Source organism: Peromyscus leucopus, chromosome X (assembly GCF_004664715.2).
Source record: "Peromyscus leucopus breed LL Stock chromosome X, UCI_PerLeu_2.1, whole genome shotgun sequence".
NCBI lineage: Eukaryota > Metazoa > Chordata > Mammalia > Rodentia > Cricetidae > Peromyscus > Peromyscus leucopus.
In genome coordinates, this window is record NC_051083.1 from 63528948 (window position 1) to 63544193 (window position 15246).

Consider the following 15246-nt stretch of genomic DNA (forward strand, 5'->3'; position numbering starts at 1 on the left):
AGAAACTGTAGGCCTTAGAACAGCTGGTACAGGAGCAGTTAAGTGCTCAGCATATTGAAGAATCAACCAGCCCTTGGAATTCTCCTGTATTTCTTATTAAAAAAGAAATTTGGAAAATGGAGAATGATAACAAATCTAAGATCTGTTAATAAGGTGATTCAGCCAATGGGCTCTCTACAGTCTGGAATTCCCTTGCCTTCTCTGTTCTGTTACCAAAAAGATAGCCTCTTATAGTTATCGATTTAAAAGACTGTTTCTTCACTATACCTTTACAAGGAAAAGAAAAAAATTACCTTCATGGTTCCTACTTACAATAATTCTCAGCCTGTTAAGAGATAGCAATGGGAGAACCAGGTGGCCCATTCTCGGCAGCGGAGTGTGCTGGGACGCGCAGCGGCAGGCAGCGCAGGCCGGTCACCCACCACCTGAGGCTGCGGGACGCAGGAGCCAGAGCCGAAGCAGGTGCAGTAGGCCACTCACGGTGTGATGTCGGTGCTGCTGCTGAAGATTGGGGTCGTCGCTGGACCGCAGCACTGGCGTGCTGCGCACCAACCCGGAGGACAGCTGGCAGGTGTACAGCTCTGCCCAGGACAGTGAGGGCAGGTGTATCTGCACAGTGGTCGCCCCCCCCCCAGTAGACCATGTGTTCACGGGATGCCTGCACAAAACAGCTGAGGCAGCTACTGGAGAAGGTACAAAACATGTCTCAATCCATAGAAGTCTTGAACAGGCGGACTCAGAGAGACCTGCAATACGTGGAGAAGATGGAGAATCAAATGAAAGGACTGGAGTCCAAGTTAAAGCAGGTGGAGGAGAGCCATAAGCAACATCTGCCCAGGCAGTTCAAGGCAATAGCGGCGAAAATGGATGAATTTAGGCCTTTGATTCCCGTGTTGGAAGAGTACAAGGCCGATGCCAAATTGGTATTGCAGTTTAAGGAGGAGGTCCAGAATCTGACGTCAATGCTTAACGAGCTGCAAGAGGAAATTGGCGTCTATGACTACGATGAACTTCAGAACAGAGTGTCCATCCAGTTTTGAAGAAAGGCTCCATGCATGCATGCAAAAACTAACCTGCAGGAAGCTGACAGGCATAAGTGACCCGGTGACTGTCAAGACCTCTGGCTCAAGGTTCGGGTCCTGGATGACAGACCCACCGGCCCCAGAAGGTGATGACAGGGTTTGGTACATAGATGGTTATCACAACAACTGCTTTGTCCGTGAGTACAAATCCATGGTGGACTTCATGAACACTGACAATTTTACCTCACACTGTCTCCAGCATTCCTGGTCAGGCACGGACCAGGTGGTCTACAATGGCTCCATCTATTTTAACAAATTCCAGAGTTATATTAACATCAGGTTTGACCTGAAGACAGAGCTGATCCTGAAGACACGCAGCCTGGACTACACTGGCTACAACAACATGTACCACGATGCCACTCAACGGTGGACTAGAACGGGCTCTGGGCCGTCTATGCCACAAACTAGAATGCTGGCAACATTGTCATCAGCAAGCTGGATCCTATCTTACTGCAGATCCTGCAGACATGGAACACCAGCTACCCCAAGCGCATAGCCGGTGAGGCCTTCATCATTTGTGGGACCCTCTACGTCACCAACGGCTACTAGGGGGGCCACCAAGGTCCACTATGCTTACCAGACCAATGCCTTGACCTACGAGTACATTGACATCCTCTTCCAGAACAAATATTCCCACATCTCCATGCTGGACTACAACCCTAAGGACCGTGTGCTGTATTCCTGGACCAACGGCTATCAGACCCTCTACAATGTCACCCTCTTTCACGTCATCTGCTCCGATTAGTTGTAACTCCTACTGTCCCAGAAGCCCAGGGTCCAAGTCCTCACACGGAGGACATTTCCATGAAATAGCTGCCAAGATGATTCCAAGAATACTAACAGTCCTAGTTTTGAGAAATCAGCGTGATTCTGATGCCGAGGGATGGTGTCGCTTCTGTGTTCCTCCTACTCATGCAGATGGGCCACGGATTTCTGAAGAAACCGCCATGTATATGGATGGAACTGCAGCCCAAGGCTCCCTGGCTGTCCCCATTCTACCCCCATCCCTCTCTGGCCAAATAGCTCAAAGAAGCAAGGCGATGACTGTTGGCCCTTCTCACCAAGAACAACCCACTGTTAGGACTGCATGGACATTTCCTTAGGTCATGATCGGTGCGATGACGTGATGGCCGTTCCCCTGACCCAGAGTCTCCCAGCCCCTGCGGCACTCATTGTAGGCTGCTTTAGCCCACACTATCGCAGCTGCCTTTTTCTTGACTGTGTTGTTGTCTCTTAGATTAACTGTGCTGAGACTCCCGGTAGCTCATGGACCTGTGTCTAGTACTTTCCCGAAGCGATGGTGAGTGTGCGTAGGGTGAAGTTGCTGTACCCACATTGTTGAACTTGTGTACCCTATAGCTAGGTTATGAGGTGTCTATTTGTTATGCCCCAAGGTGGCAAATCCGTGTGTTCAATTATGCAATGAATGCTGTAGTTTGGATTAATAAGTGGATGGTTTCTGTTTCTAAAAAGAAAAAAAAAATCAGTGTTTGCCCTCATAGGAGATATAGTCAAGTTCATGTTGATAATAACCCAGTGGAATTCTTCTCTTCTTGTCAAGTTATCTGAATCGTGTAACCATGGATGGGAAGGACACATCTTGGGAAAATTTAGTTTCCAACAGGAAGAAACTCCCCAAGGGCAGCCATGTGTAGAAAGGTCGTTTTTTAAAGAAAAAAAAATAGGTAAAAGAGGACAACTTTGTACTGTTCGGTTATCTGAGGAAGAATAAAGATATTAGGAGACAAAAAAGATATCAATGGAAGGTTCTCCCACAGGGAATGTTAAATAGCCCCACCCTGTGCCAATGTTTTGTATGACGGCCATTGGTACTAATACTTAAGTAATTTCCTCAATCTATAGTTTACCATTACATGGATGACATCTTACTAGCTGATTCAAATGTAGATACTTTAGGAAGAATGTTTGAAGAAGTAAAGAAAATTTTGCCTTGTTGGGGATTACAAATTGCTCCTGAAAAAAATACCAAGAGGAGATTCTATTAATTATTTAGGATATAAAATAGGTCTACAAAAATTAGACTCTAAAAGGTGCAAATTAGGAGAGATCAGTTGTGGACTCTTAATGACTTTCAAAGGTTGCTAGGAGACATTTCCAATCTATGACCCATTATTGGGGTAAAAAATGATGAACTGAGTAATTTGTTCAAAATCTCAAAAGGTGACAAGGAGTTCAATAGTCTAAAAGAATTGTTAGCTGAAGCTGAAAGAGAATTGGCTTTTGTAGAAAAGAAATTACACAATGCATATGTGGATCATTTGGATCCAGAGCTTGATTGCATTGTGATTACTTTACCTTCTAAGCATTCTCCTACAGTAATATTAATGCAGGGGGGAAGATATTATCTTAGAATGGATCTTTTTACCACATAAACAGAGTAAAAAATTAAAAACTTATGTGGAAAAGGTCTCTGAGTTGATTCTAAAAAGAAAATTGAGATTTTGTCAATTAGCAAGAATAGGCCCAGCAGAAATTATAGTACCTTTTACTAATGATGAAATTGACAAGAAAGGGGCTATGGGATTTGCCTCCACAACTAAGGAAAGCCATTGAGGACAGCCATGTGTCAGAGATGTCCCTGAATGGAGACCTAGAGAGGCCATTGTGTGAGGCTGTGAAGTTGAAGCCTGGATTGCATTCTTTAAAAGGGAAGAACCAGGGTACCATCACAATCTGAACCAAGCAAAACCAAACTCCAACAGTACAAATAACTCAATATCCAACTATTTGGAATTCATTCACGATTTTCTGGACTCTTCCAAAGAGCTTGGGTCACTTCTCCAGCTCTGCCCTCTGCAGCACACACAGCTTGTCTTCTAGGCTCCGGCTTTAGTTGGCTCCACTCCACTGTTGCTCCTGTTCTTGGTGATCCTGCTGTGGTATTGGCATCTCCAAAATGCTGAGGTCCCTTGCTGCAACTGGGCTGCACTTTCATCAATAGCCTCTTATAGACTCTCTTCATAGTGCCAAACCTCAACTTCTTTGCATGACCCTTCCAGTCCTGGGCCCTTCAACTGCTACTAAGGCTGAACCTTCACCAATGGTCTTTCCTGGTCTCTGACAGTGCCAAGCCTCCGCTGCTCTCCATGAACCCTCCATGCCTTCAAAACCAGTACTACATGGGTGACTCTTACACATTACCAAGTCTACATGCCAGCACATGTTACAACCTTGGCTGCCTCTGGAACACAGCTTCTCTGTGCTCTCAGAAAATACATCCCAGAAGATTTTACCTCTTAATCACTGCCAATTTCTTAGCTCTAGCTAACAAGTATCAACTGTCCAGTAATGTAAAGGTTTCATTTTAATAGCTCTGGTATCTTGTTACAAGCTTATGGGGGCCAAGAAGTAGAATGTGATGGTTTGAATGTAATTGGCCCCAATAAGCTCAGAGGGAGTGGCACTATTAGGAGGTGTAGCTTTGTTGAAGTGGCTATGGTCTTGTTGGAGGAAGTGTGTCACCGTGGGTGTGGTATTTGAGGTTTCCTATGCTCAGGATACTTACTGCCCAATGTCTCAATCAACTTCCTGTTGCCTGCATGATGTAGGACTTTCACTATTCCTCTAGTGCCACATCTGCCTGCATTCCACCAAGCTCCCCACCATGATGATAATGGACTGAACCTCTGAAACTGTAAGTTGAGCTCCCTCAATTAAATGTTTTCCTTATAAAAGTTGCCTGGTCATGGTGTCTCTTCACAGCAATAAAAACCCTAAGCAGCTGTCCTGGAACTCCATCTTTAGGCCAGGCTGGCCTTGAACTCAGAGATCTGCCAGATGTTTTCTTTTCACGAGTTGGCAGCTTAACTGGGTCACCACTCCCTTTATTCCACTTAACATCAGGTTTTTCTTTAATCTGTTTACACTTCCTGTGTGACTTTTCTCCTCCAACTGTACATTTTGTATTTTCCTTGTTTGTTCTTTTTCATTATAGATCTGCATAAGACTGGCCACTAACACCCACACACAACATAGTTGTTTGGAAATGTCTGCTGTGGATGGTTGATTGATAAATAAAATGCTGATTGGCCACTAGCCAGGCAGGAAGTATAAGCAGGACAAAGAGGGAGAAGAATTCTGGGAAGTGGAAGGCTGAGGCAAGGAGACACTGCCAGCCACCATGAGGAGAAGCATGATGTAAGATACTGGTAAGCCACGAGCCACATGGCAAGGTATAGATTTATAGAAATGGGTTAATTTAAGATATAAGAACAGATAGCAAGAAGCCTGCCATGATTATATAGTTTATAAGTAATATAAACGTCTGAGTGATTATTTTACAAGTGGGCTGCGGGAGGGCGGGGCCTTGGCAGAACCTAGAGAGAAACTCTCCAGCTACAAATGCCAAAGCTGTTAATCCATAACTCTTTCATTTAGCCTCAGGCAGATTTTTTAGCAAAGGGCAGAAAGCAGCAACATTCATTACCAAAATATCACAAGAATGATCTCTAGACCACATAATATTTTCTCCTCTGAAACCTCTTGAGTCAGGACTCCACAGTTCAAATCATCACCAGCAACACTGTTTTCCATGCTCCTATTAGTATGGCCCATTAATCCCCACTTAAAGCATTCAACTGCTTTCCTAATCCAAAGTACCAAAGTCCACAATCCTCCAAAGAAAAGCATGGTCAGGCCTATCACAACAATACCCCAGTCTCTGGTACCAAAATATCTTAGTTATGGTTTTTATTGCTGTAAGAGACACCATGACCATAGCAACTCTTACAAAAGAAAAAATTTAATTGGGGCTGGCTTACAGTTCAGTGGTTTAGTCCATTATCATCAGGGCAAGAAGTATGGTAGCACACACTTCCTTCAAAATGGCCACACCTACTCCAACAAGGCCACACCTACTAATAGTGCTACTCCCTATGGACCTGTGGGGGCCATTTCCATTCAAATCACCACAATGGCCATGAGCCCTGAACTTACTGAAAGCTACTTTAAACCAGATGCTTCTGACAGAATTTCCTACCAACTTGAGCCTGTGCTTTGGGCCAACATTCCAGGCTACTCTGAAGCTGCCTGCACCAGCCCCAAGCAGTTCAGCAAAACTTGGGCAGTGAATGAGATTGTACTCTACCCCATCCTGGCCTTTGATCAGCATCCCAGACTTCCTGAGCCCTGACAACAACATTCTAATTTCAGCAGAGAAGCAGTTACAAAAGAGAGTATATTACTTCTTATCCTCCACAAAAGGCTAGTTCTCCTCACCCCCACCCCCACCCCCCAGACAGGCTTTCCCTGTGCAGCTCTCTCCTAGAACTCACTCTGTAGACCAGGCAGGCTGGCCTTGAATTCAGAGATCTACCTGCTTCTACTTCCCAAGTGTTGGGATTAAAGGCATGTGCAACCACTGCCTGGCAAGGCTGGAATGTTAAATCCAAAAGAAACTAGTTCCCCGCTACCAGGAGCCACTTCCCTTCTCTCTGGCAAAGGGGACAAATACCCATCTATGATGCCTATTAGCAAATCAAAGCTCATGATGGCCTCCAGGCTCCTTCAGTGTCACATCACCTATTAAAAATCAGAATTGCAAAACTTGCAAAAAGGGCTACTACTCAAGATGGAGACTGGCATCTGACTGAATAGCTTACTTCCTGCTTCCCAAATTTTACCCGAGTAACATAGATGTTTATTTTCTCTGTCTCACTGCTTTATGCATCCTAATGTTCATTCATGAGGGTCCAACATTATGGGTATCAGGGGCCTTAAAATTAAATCCCTCTGAGTTGACTCAGTCTCCTAGAGCCACTGGGGAATATAATGGAATATTAAACTATAGTTATGCCATCTCGTAAAAAACAATGCTGTTAAAATATTAGCCCACCAGGCTTGATATCAACCTGTACCTCAACGTGAATAAATTATTTGATTCATATGATTTAGAGCTTGTGGAGAATGTGATGGCTAAGGAAAATTCCATTTTGTGCTAGGTATCTATTTCAGTCAGGGTTTTGATTGCTGTGTAGAGACACTATGACCATGGCAAGTCTTACAAAGGAAAGCATTTAACTGGGGCTTGCTTACAGGTTCAGAGGTTTAGTTCATTGTTATCATGGTAGGAAGAATGGTGGCATGCTGGTAGACATGGTGTTAGGGAGGTAGCTGAGAGTTCTACATCTGGTTCTGCAGGCAGCAAGAAAAAAGAGTGAGCCATTGGGCCTGATTTGAGCTTCTGAAACCTCAAAGCCAACACACAGTGGCATACTTCCTCCAACAAGGCCATACCTACCCTACTCCAATAAGGCCACATGTCTTAATTCTTTCAAACAATGCCACTCCCTATGAGCCTATGGGGACCATTTTCATTCACACCACCACAGCAACCATTCTAAATTCCTAAAATATAAGCTCCTGGCAACTGTTTCTTTGCCCTCCCCCCCCAAAAAAAAATTGCAAAACTCCTATGAGATAGTTAACCGCTTACTCTAGCTTTTGTAAACACACTTATCACTGTGTGCCCGAGACTGAGAGAACTCCTTTATCACTGTAGACAGGGGGAGAGAGAGACAGCTCCTCACAGCTGAGGGGAGTAAAAGCAGATCCCCACTCAGCTCCACACTCCACACAAATGAGATCATTGTTGTGCCCACCTTTAAAACCCTTCCTCCACCCTCTTCTGCATGGCATGCCTTTGATTTGGCTTTCAGACTGTTGGCCTGCTAGCAGGAATTAACAAATCCACTTAATTATCATTTGAATCGAGTCTGTGGTCTTTTCTCAGTGCAATCAAACTCCATAACATCTTGGCCCTGTGTGTTGTAAGGAATGAGTGTGCTGTGAGCAACCTTGTGTTGAATGCAAGTGCTTTTCAATGCACAAGAGGTGTAAGCAGGAGCCCTGTCCTTCCCGATACTGCAGACACATGCACAACAGATGCCATTTTTTCCTTTTTTTTCTTTCTTTCTTTCTTTCTTTCTTTCTTTCTTTCTTTCTTTCTTTCTTTCTTTCTTTCTTTCTTTCTTCTTTTTTCTTTCTTTCTTTCTTTCTGTCTGTCTGTCTGTCTGTCTTTCTTTCTTTCTTTTTGCATATCACTTCCTCAAGAGCTGCAGAGAGAGCATCTTGAATGTGGATTATTTTGTAAATTTAACCACTCAAAGGAACTTCTAGGTGTCTCTTTACCAGTTTTGCTAGCATTTTTAAAATCCAGTTGATACCTAAGCACCCTCCCTGACCCAGACTCAGCTGTTAGGTCTCCTTTACCTTGTAAGAGCTAGGCCACAAACACTGAGTATAAATTATTTCTTTCAGGCCCTGATAAAGTTCAGTTAAGGATCTTAGTTAAGGAATCTCTGTTAATGACAAGTTTTTGTTTGTTTGTTTGTTTGTTTTCTTGCTTTGCTTTGTTCTGCTTTGTTTTAACAGTAAAGTTGCTGGGTTATTTAAGTCAGATTGCTCAAAAGCCAGGTAGCACCCAAAGCTGTCAATATTTTCCCCTCTGGCTACTTGCCTCGCTCAGGGCTGCTTCTCAGAGCCAGGAGACAACCAGCAGCCCCCAGATGCTCCTGTTGGCCAGTCACCCGCTGCAGGCACCTGCTGTGGTGGCTCCTAGAGGAGCAAGTGCAATCGCTTCTGCCTTTGGTTTGCTGCAGCCTTTCCCATAAGGCCTGCTTCTGGGCTTGGCCTCTGAGACGTGCAGTGTAAGCAACTGCAAACAATCTAGCTTTCCCACATAGCTGGGATATCTAAGCAGGGCCCAAAGGGGCACAGAGCTCCACTCCTGTGAGCTGCTCATGTGCACACTCCCTGGGGACCAAGGGCATGCTTCCTGGCTGTAATGCTTTTTACTTTAATTCCATGGTTTTTCAAAAGCTCCTTTTGTGGGGTTTCCTGCAAATGCAGCTGCCAGCAGAGAAATGACCTGTGAGAGGCAAGAAGGAAATCTGATTCAGCATGATTAGTTTTCTGGTGCTGGTTCAAATTTCTATAGTCTGACCCCAAGCGGTTTATTTTTGACATGTTTAAGCACAGTGCATCTTTGGAGAAAAAAGTTTTCTCTTGACAGTTGTCACAACAGAGCTTAAGGCATGACTACGTTGAAATTCCTTTGCGAAGCACCTGTAACATCTTCCAAAATAATGGTTTCTATTGACTGGGAAACAGTGCTCAGGATAAGGGTATAGGGAAGAAGGGTTTGTGATAAGCATAATAGCAAAGTTGTTTGCAAATTATATGGGACCTCTGTCATAAGAATGGGTTCTATCAACTGATAAACAATGCTCAGGAATCTGGAATAAACATAATAGTCTGGGGGATTCAGGTGAAGCCTGGCCCTGCAGATAAGAAAAGATCACCAGACTATTAAGAACACCCACTCTCGGCCTCCTGAGTAGAAAACATGTGTAAATCCCTACTGTTGAAAAGAAAAGCCTGCACATTTAAAATTCCTGGTTTCTCTAGTGTTATCTATGAACACAAGGACTTCATGCCTCTCTACATCTCCCCATTTGAGACTATGGTGAAATGTATTGCCTCTATAGCTAGTTTAATTAATATAGGCAAGCAAAAGAGAATTATAAGAATAGCTAGCAGAGGACCAAGGAAAGGAGAAAGCCATATTAACCACGATGGCCACTCAAAGGCCACTTGAGAGATTTTATCTATCTCTTTATGCAAATCATGCATGAGAAAAGTCTGACACATTGAAGCAACACGTACCAGGAAATGGTTGACAACCAAGATTATGCTTGAGCAACAATCTATAGTAGCTCTATTTTGTAAAACTGTGGTCCTCAATTTGCCCACTTCTTGATTAATTTCTGCTAATATCTTTGCTGTGATAGTAGTGTTTTACTAACCATCCAGGCCATCTTTGAGACCTCTCTTTATATTCCAGTAACCATTCCTGGGATAGGCAACATAAAAGTCATTGTGGCTGCAACCATTACAAGATCCAGTGGATGCAAAGAATCACCATATTTTGTGGGAGAGCTCTTTTAATTCTATTGACCAATTGCAAAGATTTACTGAGCAAAATGGGTATAATTCAGCCTATGCCACATAAATCTTTATAATCTGCAGAAATGGCAGTGCAAGCAACATTTTCATAAAAAAAGGTATGTCTTAAAGGCAGTTGTTTACCAGAGGGAAGGGTATGATTAGAGGTGGAATTACAATAAGAAGGGATATGAGGGCTGGAAAGATGGCTCAGCAGTTAAGAGCACTGACTGCTCTTCCAGAGGACCTGGGTTCAATTCCAAGCACCTACATGGTAGCTCGAAACTGTCTGTAACTCCAGTTCCAGGATACTGACACCCTCATACAGATATACATGCAGGCAAAACACCAATATACATAAAATAAAAAATTTAAAGAAAAAGAAGGGATTTAAATACATTTAAAGCATAAACAATGTGATAGAAAACACCATTGTCAGGAATATCAGGCAAAGCCCTATGAATATGGGTGCAGGCAGATTCTATGTTGTCCCTGTTATTTGTACATAGTGCATATGAGTGACCCTTATGCCATGCAGATTTCTTTTTAAGATCCTAGGAATAGCCAGGTCTCCTCTGATATGAAAGATTGTTCTTGTTGACAGCCATGTGCCAAATGAAGCCAGAGGTTATTTTCCTAACCATTGGCAACAGATAGCACTGTTCTAGGTACAATAATATCAACTTTAGTAAGCAATACATCTGGTATTCTTTTTTTCATCTTCATACAACTATAGTTTCCACTATCAGAACTTTCTAAAGAGTACTTAATTATGTGAAATCCATATTATTGTACTTGGACTGATCAGTTAGATTAGTCCAACAAACATATCCCCCACTGATATGACTAAATGTTTGGTTTGTATCCCATCTTTTATCTAGACAATTGGTCCTAAAGGATAAAAACTGTAGGGGGCCCCAAAACAACTTGACCACACAGCTGCCATGACAGGCTTAGAGGCCCAGACACAGCTTTCTGGCAGGCAACACCTGAACCAAGGAAAAGCCATAAGCTGACCCCACTCAGTGGGACCTGCATCTAAGGGGAAATACCTGAGGCCCAGACACAGCTTCTGGCAGGTAATACCTGGACCCAGGAAAAGCCATAAGCTGACCCCATCCAGTGGAGCTTGCATCTAAGAGGAAATACCTGACATTCCAAACATTCCCTATACCCCTCAACAAATGTCAGCCAATCAAGGTCCTGAACCCTGGAATTCCCCTCGCCCCAACCTCTGCTGTGATAAAAACCCCACCCTGCCTGAGCTCAGGGCTCTCTGCTCTCACCACTCTGTTGGACTGACAGAGAGACCAAGTCCTAGAGCTTGAAAATAAAGACTCTTTGCTTTTACATATGGGATTTGTTCTCTAGGGTGGTCTATTGGGAGTCCCCACCATCTGGGCATAACAAAAACAATCCTTAGCACGGCAAAGCCATAACTCTAAATTTTCTTAGGATCCCCATAAGATTACCAGCTTCCCCCAATCAGCAGGAAGCAGTGTAGAAAACTACACCCAAATTCCCAAAATACTATTTATGAATGTTTGTTTTCATTTAAAAGGGGTTGGTTATAAATGGTTAATAGTCATAGTCAATCTCTTTCTAAAGAAGGGGGATATGATACATAAATTATGGGGAAAAGGGTAGATTATTATGGTAATAAAAATAGGTAGATTATTGAATCTACTTTAATCCAAAAAACAACTATTAATCTCAAAATACTTTACATTAGTATGGGTTTTGGTTTACTGATACAAATTTAAGGTCAATTTTGTTATACTATATGTATATCTCTACTCCTGTTTAAGATATTATGTTTATGCAGCTCATTTAAAAATGTAATGTATAGTTAAGAAATACAAATTAATAGTCATCTATAATAGTCAAACTTACAGTCATGTTAGTTAGGTTTTCTACATATGTAGAGATATATTTCAGATGGATATGTGTAGCGGTAACGCCCGCATTACCGATAACCGTTCACCATGTCCGAGCGAAGGGCTGCGGATTAAAAAATAGAGACAAGAGACAGCGGGTCATCCGTACGATTGGATGTCGAATGCCGTTTATTGAAAGAGGGAAGAAACCTTAAATACGTACAGGCTTACAGCACAAATGGAGGAACCCCCGGAGGGCAGAAGTTCGCTGTCAATGGTCCACATTCCAGACCCAATGTTCTATATTCTTGCATCTAAGTAGTTAACGCCCAAAATGCAGGATACACAACAAGGAACTTCCCTTAAGCATTCAGAAGGGTGGATACCGGCAGGGAATCTGAATAGGGAGGACATCTGATCAAGGTCAAGCAAGCAAGGCCGCAGCCACTCCCAGTCGGGGGCCAGGGCCCATGGTGCCCACAGATATGTAATCGTCAAACACTTCAAAAACCTACAGAATATGGCATTTAAAATGTTTTAAGAACTTAGACTTTTCTCAACAGTGAGACATATCTGCTCCTGGCTGCACCAATTACTTCAAGAGGATGATGGGCATGGAAGAAGTTCTTTATGGAATTGCTTTCAATGTAGTAAGGCTAGCCATTTGGGCAAGAAACTGTTCTTGCTTGGACTGCTTATAACAATATGCTATATAACAATATAACATATAACAATATGCTATATAACAATATAACATATAACAATATGCTATATAAACTGGACATATAGGACCCACAAGAAAATGACTGCTGAACTTGTCAAAACAAGGTGGGACAGTCCTTCAGGGTTCCTGCCTCATGTTCTGCTAGACATTCTACAGGACACAGAAAAAAGCGACTGAGGAATTTTGCCAAAATAGGCGGGAGAGTTCTTCAAATTTCCTGCTTCACTGAGAAATCTGCCAGACAGTCTAGACCTGTAGGCTGAAGATGGATGCCCCAATGTTACAGAAAAACTTTGAGTGACTGTCCAGGCAGCCAGACGTCTCTGTCAATTCTAGAATTTTGGAAGTTGCTAACAGTACACTTTTTGTTTACTCAAATGAATATTACATCTTTCTGGGTCTTTGATGGAGTTGAAGACTAGATAGTTATAGTTGCAATTTCCCTTAGTTATGATAACAGATAACTTACATAAATTAAATATGATAAATTAAATATTAAACTTTAGACCCACAATGATAAGATAGATGATAGAATATTTTCTTTAATTTTACCAAATACAAATAGACTAAATATTGTAACTATAATTTTTGCTTGGTAACTATTATATGTAATTTTACTATGTTAAAGTTAAAACCTTCCTTTTTAATTAGACAGAAAGGGGAAATGATGTGGGATGTCTTTCTGTATGCTGTGAATATGTGTTGCTCTCATTGGTTAATAAAGCTGCTTTGGCCTATGGCAAGTCAAGAGATCCAAGCAGAGACATAGGAGAAGAAGGGCAGAATCACCCAAAGAGCAAGATACCAGCAGACCGGTAATGACACAGTCATGTGGCAATACATAGATTAATAAAAATAAGTTAATTTAAGTTGTAAGAGCTAGTTAGTAATAAGCCTGAGCCATTGACTAAACATTTATAATTAATATATGCCTCTGAGTGATTATTTTATAGGTGGCTGTGGGACTGGGTGGGATGTAGAAAAGCATCCGGCTACAGACATCCATAATTTTAGATGTCAAACTGATGTTCACTCATTACTAATTATGCACTAGAAGCTTGGGATACTATGTCAAATAATGCCTTTAATAGAGGATAGGCTTTCATGAGCCTCTTTTAACTTTCCTCTTTGCCAGAGTCTAATCATTTATCAGACCAAGGTACAAAACTGAAAAAAAACAAAACAAAACAAAATCTATTTAATTATTTTGGAGCGATCTCACCCGCGGCCCCGAGCTTCCCGTAGGCTGCGCAGAGTCCGAAGGCACCACTCCACGGGCCAGGTCCGTTTGTATGGCCCTCTGCAGGCCGTCCAGACTTCACCTCTGCAAGTGTCCCGGCCTCCCTCGGGCCTTGGAGCAACCGCCTGCGGGGCAGGTAAACCAGCCAAAACTCTTCCCTGAATGAAAACATCTTTTTTAAAGTTGCATATACACAGAAGAAAAAACCCAGATGCTTTTTTATTTTGCCTGAACACAAGATTTAAACAAGGTACAGCCATTGAAGGGTCTTACTATGTAGCTCTGGCTGTCCTAGAACTCACAGTATAGACCAGGCTAGCCTCAAACTCAGACTGCCTGCCCCTGCCTCCTGAGTGCTAGGATTAAAGACATACCCTGCTGTTATTCTAGCTTTTGAGTGTTATAAATAAAGCTGCTGTCAACATTTTAAAAAATCTATTTAATTAACAATGATCATTAATTTTTGAAGATTTAAACTTAAGGCTATAAGATTTGGGACTCTTCAAATTTTAGGGCAATTTTAATTTTGAGCTTGAGACTCTCCTATTCCATAACAGGGTATTCAGAAATACCTGAAAAATAATCACAGAAAATCCTGAAGGAGAGAACAATTGGGTTTTTGCATGCAAGTATGAAAGTATGTACTCTACTGATACTGTAAATGAAACAACAATGTGAGCAATATCAAAGCAGAACAGGTCCATGGAGGAAGAACTTGTAAGAAGGTTCTGGTTCTTATTACATTTCACAGGCAGTTGGATGTAACAGATTCTCAGGCTGTACCAAAAATAATTTTAGGTGAAAACTTGGAAATTATCTAATTTCCACTGTTTGCATTTTTGTTAAACTCCTTTGGCCCCCAAGAGAATTTGAGAAACATAATTATAGTTGCATTCCTAGGCGATTATATTATCTAGAAGAAAAAATTTTAAAACTTTCTTAACTCCAGTTTACTACTTTTTAAAAATCCTTCTCATTACTGTATTTTTAAATTTTTGTTATGTCTATACAAAAATACAAAAATACAAATTTTAAAAGTGAAGTTTTAGTAGTCATAAATACAAAGTAATCTGGGTGGTGTTTGGGCTCTCAGTACCTGAAATGAGAAAATACCCATTTTGATGTAAAGGCTAAGATAACATTTCTTATTTTGTTATTTTGTTAGCAATGCAAGCATATTATTGGATGGATGCATCAGCAAGGAAAACATCTATCATTGGACCAACTCTTTGCAGCATCCTCCTGCCCATTACAGAGCTGTTTTTGGCTTTCCTCTTAGTCATACTCTTCCTGTTTGTGTTCTCTATAGACAGAGGTGTTTGAAGTTCAGTGTTACTGTCATGTTTCAATAGGACTTTT

General features: G+C 42.0%; 1 pseudogene; it reads left to right on the plus strand.

The window, feature by feature from the left end:
- Positions 1–626: 626 nt before the first annotated feature.
- Positions 627–1827, plus strand: LOC114708605 (annotated as a pseudogene).
- Positions 1828–15246: the final 13419 nt, after the last annotated feature.